This window comes from Nicotiana tabacum, chromosome 8 (genome assembly GCF_000715075.1).
Source record: "Nicotiana tabacum cultivar K326 chromosome 8, ASM71507v2, whole genome shotgun sequence".
Classification (NCBI taxonomy): domain Eukaryota; kingdom Viridiplantae; phylum Streptophyta; class Magnoliopsida; order Solanales; family Solanaceae; genus Nicotiana; species Nicotiana tabacum.
The window spans coordinates 75,456,106-75,465,120 of record NC_134087.1 but is presented as its reverse complement, the minus strand read 5'-3'; positions in this window follow the sequence as shown (position 1 = coordinate 75,465,120).

Below are 9,015 nucleotides of genomic sequence, written 5' to 3'. Positions count from 1 at the left end.
AGAGTTTCAAGTTGATGATTGGGTGTTTCTAAAAGTTTCGCCTATGAAAGGTGTTATAAGATTTGGAAAGAAAGGAAAGCTCAATCCCAGATACATCAGCCCATATAGGATCCTATGAAGGATCGGGTAAGTAGCTTATGAGTTAGAATTTCTACCATAATTAGCGGTTGTACACCAGTATTTCACGTGTCATGTTATAATATTCAAGTTTCGAAGTATTCAAATCTCATGTCACGACATTTATGTTTTCAGTATTCAGATCTCACGTTAGAACATTCAAGTCAGTTCAGTACTCAGATACTCATGTCACTCCAGTACTCAGATATTCATGACAGCTTAATACTCAGGTATTGATGTGAGTTTAGTGAGTAGATATTCACGTCAGTTCAGCACTCGATTATTCGTGCCAGTTCAGTATTCATGTATATGTTTCATGTTATGCATATTATTATGCCCTATGGATCTAGTGTTATGCTCGGTTAACTGGTAGGTATTTAGGAGAAATGTCGAAGTTATCTAACCTTCTCATTCAGGCCTTATATTAAAATCTCCATGTCTTTCAGTGTTTAGTAGCCATTCAGTCTAGTACCTATTCAATTCAGTACCTCATTAGTTCAGTGATCGTGTATTCATTCAGTGTAGTATGCACGTGTTAAGGAAAGTTCATGTTCCTACTAGACCCATTTATGGTCCAGAGTTATCCTAAGATACAACCAGAATAATCATTCGAGTACGAATGATCCCAAGGGGGAGATAATGTAACACCCCATAAATCCGGATTAGTTGTGGATGTGTTAGAAGACTATTAATGTGATCTTTTAGACATGTGAAGCCCTATCAAGATGAGTTTGGGTAATGTAATACTCCGTAAATAAGAATCAGCTGTGTACGGACAAGGACTATTTATGTAATACCCCGTAATTTGAATCGGTTGTGGATGCATTAAACGAGTATTAGCGTGATGGTAATTGAGTGGTTATGTTAATAAGTGTATAAGTTATGTTAGAGGTGAATTGGGGTCTAAGGAGAGGCCTAAGTCTAAGCCAAGTTGGAAAATTTCAAAATGGACTAAAGCTGTGAATGAATACGCACATGACCTCACTTTGAACGATCATATATCCGGTTCTATAACGAGTTGTGTGATGCATAACCTATCAAATTAAAGCCCTTTGAGTCTAGTTTCCAACACAATAAACCGTTTTTCATTTGCAGGTGCATACAGAAAGTTATGACCATTTTACTGGTCAGCTGTCAGAGCGCGCGAAGTATCGCGCGAAGTCGCGCATTTCGCGCGTCTGCGGCAAAATGCTCAGCAAAACGCGCGAAAAACGCGCGAACTATGCGACTGAAGGTTTTTAAGTACTCTAAAGACCGGAAATGAGAGGAATTGAGTCATTCCTCAAGCTTAGGGTTTCCTCTACACCCCAACTCGACCAAGGCATCCAATTGCACACCTAAGGTGAGTTTTTAAGTGTGTTTTCATGGTGATTTCACTTCTCAATCACTAGTTACAACATGATTTTGATTGGGTTTCATAGGATTTCTTCAAAATCTCAAGAACACCCCAAAAGTTGTCTTTCAAGATTTGGTCTACAAGAGGTAATCCTACACCCTTAGACTTACATATATGGTGTTATTATGGAATCATGAGTATAAATCAAGTATTACAACTTATGGTATGGTGATTGGAAGCCATAAATTTCCAATTTAAATACATGATCATGGTAGGGATTTAAGGGTGATTATTTGATAGGATTTGTTGGTTGGGTGTGAATGGATGGTCATATACGTGATGTTGAAAGTTATAAATTGGTTAATCATGATGGTAGGATAAATTGTTAATGAATGGTGGTAATTAGATGAACTAATTATATGGTGATAAGATGTAGAGGTTTATGCCTACAAGGTGTTTGATAATATGCCTAAATGGCTTAAGTTATGGAATTTGTTACTAATATTGGTTCCATTGGATATTGCTATTGTAGATTGAAGGTTCTTAGTGTTGTGGATCATTGTAGTATCACTAAGGGGCGACATTGAGGTATGTGAGGCTAACTCTCTATGTTTGGGAATGTTAATGATCCTCCCTACACTACGTTTCTTTTACGACATATCAATTGCCTCAGAAATATAGTTAAGCCTAGTTCCTTGAATAGTTGTAGAGCTTCTATTCTCTAGCTTCATAACTCGTTCATGACTTTCATTCCGAACGCTGTGAGCTCAGTTCGTATTCAATAGAGACTTGGGTTTGATGTCCCTAAGTCTCAGTATGGCTTACTCAACATGTCATAAACATTTGAAGTTTCGGTGTTCATAATCAGTTCAAGAATACATATCTCATTCTAGTCCTATTCAGTATTCCTGTATTATGTAGCTCAGTATGATTCAGTATTCTAGTATTATGTACTCAGTATGACCCAGTATTCCAGTATCATGTAACTCAGCGTGATTCAGTATTTCACTATTATGTATTGCAGTATGATTCTCAGTTCCTGATTTTAAAATCCCTGAACGTTGAACACCTATATTTGGGCCTGAGGCCGCAGTCAATGCTTTATGCATCTTTGGGCCTGAGGCCGCAGTTTATGCTTTATGCATTTTGGACCTGAGGTCGCAGTTATGTATACGTATACTTGGGCCCGAGGCCGCAGTTTGTGCACATATATATATATATATTGGGCCTGAGGCCGCAGTTTATTATTCAGATAAACAGGTTGTTCATCATTCAGGAGAGGGAGTATTCATATCCTTACTTCCTTTGTTCAGTTCGATTATCAGTTACCATTTTAGTTGCCAGTTATCAGTTTAGTTATCAGTTATCAGTTCAGCTATCAGTTATCAGTTATCAGTTACCAGTTCAGCTATCAGATATCAATTCAGTTATCAGTTATCATTTCAGTTTCAGTTTCAATAGTTATTATTTCAGTTATCAATTATCAAATCTCAGTTATCAGCTTAATTTCAGTTTCAGCATTTATAATTCTTTCTTTCAGTTGCTTTACATACCAGTACAATTCAAATGTACTGACATCCCTTTTGCCCGGGGCCTGCATTTCACAATGCAGGTAATGAATTACAGGTTGATGATTCCGAGCGCTAGGATTCTCGTACCAGCTATTTGGTGATCCCAGTTCTTTCGGGGCATTATCATTACCTTACAGTCTTCAGTATTTTTTTGTTACAGTTAGTGTTTTCAGTACTTCTTAGAGGCTTCATAGACTAGAGTAACAGTTAGACAGAGTCTCAGACTTTTCATGTTAAGCCATGTTGGTTGCATATATGTTTCAGAATGGTATTAATACTTCCGCACTTTGATTTATAACATCCGGACTTTCAGTATGTCAGCATGTGTTAGCTTATCTTCCGCATTTAGTATGTTATGATATCACATGTTGATTCAGCCAGCCAGTTGGTTCGCTCGGTCACATGTAGTCAGGCACCGAGTGTCGTGTTACGTCCAGGCCCAGGTTCGGGGCATGACACATTTATAGAGAAAGATTATTTGTAATGACAATAGTCTGCTGTTTGGATGCACAACTTTTTTTTCTCCTCCATTTTGGACTGTTGTATTACTTTTTTTTTGCTGGTACAACGGCAGTCTTACGACTTCAAGAAGGCATAGACTGCCAACTGAGTTTATGGAGAGAAAATAGAAAAGATTTGACATGCTTATGCGATTCTTGAGAAGTGATTATTTATCATAGGGGTTGATTTTTAACTATGAGGAAAATAGTCATTATATTTTGATACTACAGTTCAATAAGTTATTATCAAATATCTGTCACTTCAGACTATTGCAGATGTTCTTATAGAGTAAAAGTTGAAGCTTAATAGCTTGACTTATCTCATATTTGGTTATTGTGAAATGTTGTTGCTTCTTTTATTTTTGCTTCTTGTAACAATTTCTCGGGGCTTTTATATCTATACCTGATGTTGGGGTCATAATTCAACATATACCCACTTTGAAAAAAAATTACAAGCCTACTCACTTTACGATCAACTTCAGATTTATCGGGTCTAAAGTTAAAAAAAAATTAGTCTGAAGTGAAAAAATTGCACTTCAGATGTACTTAAGGCCAACTAAGTCTGAAGTGCAACGAAGGGTTTCATGCACTTAAAGCCAATAAGTCTGAAGTGAAAAATTGCACTTCAGATGCACTTAAGACCAAAAAGTTTGAAGTGCAACAACTGTTTTCCTACACTTAAGGCCAATAAGTCGGAAGTGAAAAATTAGGCTGTAACGGCCCAACCGGTCATTTTGAGTTCTAGCGCGTTGTTCAGTAGTTTGAGGCCATGAGCAGCTTCACTTCAAGTATTGTGGTTTGTGCACGTGGTCGAAATTGAATTCTGGGAAAGTCCGGAGTTGATTTGGAAAGAGAATTCTCATTTCGGAATCTTTAAGTTAGAAGAATTAACTAAGATTGGATTTCAGAGTAAACGACCTCGGAATCGGAAGGTTCCAACAGGTTCGTATGATGATTTTGTACTTGGGCGTATGCACAGATCCGGTTTTGGATGATCGAGGAGCGTTTTGGCACATATTGTGGAAGTTAGCAATTTGGAAGAAATTTCATAAGTTTGTCTTGAAGTGCATTTCAGTGTTATTCATGTCCGTTTGGGATTTCGAGTCTGGGAGTAGCTCCGTATGGTGATTCTGGAGTTGGGAGAGCGATCGGAAGTGAATTTTGAGGTTTGTAGGTCATTTTAAAGTCATTTGGCTAAAGATAGAAATTTGAAGGATTTTGAGAAGTTTGACTGGAAGTGGGCTTTGATATCAGGGTCGGAATCCGATTCCAGAAGTTGAAGTAGGTGTCACGACCCGATCCTCAAACCCGGTCGTGATGGCGCCTCTCGTGAAGACAAGGCTAGCTAGACCAAAACGGAACACCTCTTTTAAACAGTTAATCATCATAAACAGTAATAACATATAATATAATGCTCAAAAATTGCGGAGTTTAACGATAATAACAGCAGGAACCATCCCGACACAGCCCAAACCGGGGTGTCACAAGTCATGAACTACTATAGAATCTGTTCTAGGTCTACAAGTACGGAATCCGATACAACATTCTGAAGAAAACATAAATGATAGAGGATAAGAGAGAGAAGGGGCTGCGGACGTCAACAGCTACCTCGTAACTCCAAATCACTACCTAGCCTGGAAGGAATCAACGCTCAGGTGCGGACTCTGCTATACCTGAATCTGCACACATGGTGCAGGAAGTAATGTGAGTACTCTGACTCAGTGAGTAATAATTACAAATAATGGCTGAAAGTATGAAAACACGTAAAGGTGCAAAGCAATTCCATATCAAGCGGTAAAATCACTTAAAGCAGTAAATCAGTGAAGAAATCAAATGATATTCCTTTTTAAAACAAGTAAAACAGGTAATTTAACAAGTAATTAACAAGTAGAAATCCGCCCCTCGGGCACAGTATCAATCGCTCAGCATAGTATCAGCCTCTCGGGCTCACTCTCAGTACTGTATCAGCCCCTCGGGCTACCTCACAATCACTCAGCATAATGGTCAGCCATTGTTACCTGACCAACTTTCATCAAACAGTGTCATTGTTACCACTGTTTCAAATCACATGGGTACTCGCGCTCACTGTGGGTGTGCAGACTCCGGAGGGGCCCTTACGGCCCAAGCTCTATATCAAGCCACCTCGTGACATCATCACTCAGCATATCCTCACATCACTCAAGCCACCGCATGGCATAAATAGTATCTCAGGCCCTCGGCCTAATATCACTCAGCATATCCTCACATATGGCCCTCGGCCAGTCCAGAAATCATCATAAGCCCCTTGGGCATTAGTAAAACAGTAGTTCTCAGCCTAAAACATGATGTAGAAATATCATTTTAGTTTAAAAACTGAGTAAAAGTGGCTGAGTTTGTAAAACAGTAGATATCAACAGGACTGAGTTCAAATAATAAGTCAAGCAGTAAGGAAATAGTGATAAAAATCCCCGAAGGGTTCAAATAGTTGGCACAAAACCCAAATATGGCAATCAACCCAAATCATGATGATAACAAGTGAATTTCAGTCAAATATTCAATAAAGTCATCAATCGGGATGGACCAAGTCACAATCCCCAGTAGCGAAAGACCCCACGCTCATCATCCAGCGCGTACCTTGCCTCAATATAGCATTACGATGTGCAATCCGGGGTTTCAAACCCTCAGGACATCATTTACAACCATTACTCACCTCGAACTGGCTAATTCTCTAGCTCGCGACGCCTTTGCCCCTCGAATTGGCCTCCACGTGCGTCGAATCTATCCAAAATCAGAACGAATACATCACAATATGCTAAGGGAACAAAGCCCAAGCGAAAACATTCGAAAAATATTAAAAATCTCGAAATTAGAAAAACCCGAGACCCGGGCCCACATCTCAGAATCGGGTAAAATTTACATTTTCAGAATCCTCATACCCTCACGAGTCTAACCATACCAAAATTATCCAATTCCGATACCATTTGGTCCTTCAAATCATCATTTTACATTTTTGAAAGGTTCCACAATTTTCTTCCCAAATTTCATCTCAAATCACGAATTAAATGATGAATTCAGTAATAGATTCATATATTCTAGCCAAATCTGAGTTAAAATCACTTACCCCGATGAATTTCTTGAAAAACCTTCGAAAAATCGCCAAAATCCGAGCTCCCTAGATCAAAATATCAAATAAAACCCAAAACCTCATATTTATAGAGTACCCCGCGGATTCCGACACTGCTGACTGCACAAAAATGACCGCGGTCTGCGCAAAACTAGCGGGGTCCGTGCAAAAACGACCGCGGCTGCGCAGGTCTTGCTTTGCAGGGACATGCTTTAGTATTTTGGCCATAACGTTCGCTACAGATGTCCAAATTGCGATATCTTTACCTTTATGGAAACTAGACACGAAGGGTTACAACTTTCGGTTTTGAATCACCTCAAAATTCCTTGTGGATCAAAAGATATGAGCTTCCGAAATAGGACCAGCAACCTGCAGTCTTCACGACCGCGGCCGCAGCCACTTTGACGCGGCCAGCACTAGGCCAGCGCGCCCAGCGCGAAAAAGGAGCGCGGTCCGTGCCAAAACTGCTGCTCCCTCCATTTTTCTAAGTTCCGGGGTGTCCGTACTCGCTCAAAACTCACCTGAAACACACCCGAGGCCCCCGGGACCTCAACCAAAAGCACCAACGCATCCTAAACATTATTCAGCCTCGTTCCAATCATCAAAACACCTTGACTAACACCAAAATCATCAAATCATATCGAATTCAAGCCTATGAATCTCAAGAACTTCCAAATTCCATTTTTGATAAAAAAACCCAACCAAACCTCGTCCGAATGACCTCAAATTTTGCAGACAAGTCCAAAATGACATAAAGAAGCTACAGAAACTCTCGAAATTCCATTCCGACCCTCGGATCAAAATCTCACCTATCAATCGGAATTCGCTAAAATACTAACTTCGCCAATTCAAGCCTAAATCTTCTCTACAACTCCAAAACCCATTCCGATCGCGCTCCTAAGTCACAAATCACCTCCCGAAGCTAACCGAACCATCATAACTCACTTCCGAGCTTTCTAACACATAAGTCAATATCCGGTTGACTTTTCCAACTTAAGCCTTCTTAAAAGAGACTAAGTGTCTTATTTCTTATTAAAACCACTTCAAATCAACTCGATTATACAAGATATGGATAATGAAGCATAAGGAAGCTGAAAATGGGGAAAGCGGAGCGATAACTCATGAGACGTCGGGTCGGGTCGTCACAATCTCCCCAACTTAAACAAATGTTCGTCCTCGAACGAGTCAAGAGACATACCTAAAGACTCAAATAGATGAGGATATCTGTTCCGTATCTCCCGCTCGGTCTCCCAGGTAGCCTCCTCCACGGGCCGACCTCTCCACCTTCACTGAAGCTATATCCTTTGATCTCAACTTCCGAACCTGGCGACCCAAAATAGCTACTGGCTCCACCTCAAAGGTCAAATCGTCATCCAACTGAACCGTGCTGAAGTCCAAAACATGAGACGGATCCCCAATATACTTCCGGAGCATAGAAACATGAAATACCGGATGCACACTCGACAGGCTGGGTGGCAAAGCAAGCTCATAAGCCACCTCCCCAATCCTCCGAAGCACCTCAAAAGGCCCAATGAACCGAGGACTCAACTTGCCTTTCTTCCCAAATCTCATAACACCCTTCATGGGCGAAACCTTCAGCAAGACCTTCTCACCGACCATGTAGGACACATCTCGAACCTTCCGGTCCGCATAACTCTTCTGACGTGACTGCGCTGTACGAAGCCTCTCCTGAATCACCTTCACCTTCTCTAAGGCATCCTGAACCAAATCTGTCCCCAATAGTCTAGCCTCGCCGGGCTCGAACCAACCAACCGGAGATCTACACCGCCTCCCGTACAAAGCCTCATATGGAGCCATCTGAATACTCGACTGGTAGCTATTGTTGTAAGCAAACTCTGCAAGTGGTAGAAAATTATCCCATGAACCTCCAAAGTCAATAACACAAGCACGCAACATGCCCTCCAATATTTGAATAGTACGCTCGGACTGTCCGTCCGTCTGAGGATGAAACGCTGTGCTCAACTCTACCTGAGTACCCAACTCTCTCTGCACGGCTCTCCAAATCTGCGAAGTAAACTGAGTACCTCTATCTGAGATGATGGAAACAGGAATGCCATGCAACCGAACAATCTCTTGGATATAAATCCCTGCCAACCACTCTGAAGAATAGGTAATACACACAGGAATGAAGTGCGCATACTTGGTCAGCCGATCCACAATCACCCAAATAGCATCGAACTTCTTCAAAGTCCGAGGAAGTCCAACCACAAAGTCCATAGTGATTCTCTCCCACTTCCACTCGGGAATAACCATCTGCTGAAACAAGCCACCCGGTCTCTGATGCTCATACTTCACCTGCTGACAGTTGAGACACCGAGCTACAAATCCCACAATATCTTTCTTCATTCTTCTCCACCAATAGTGCTG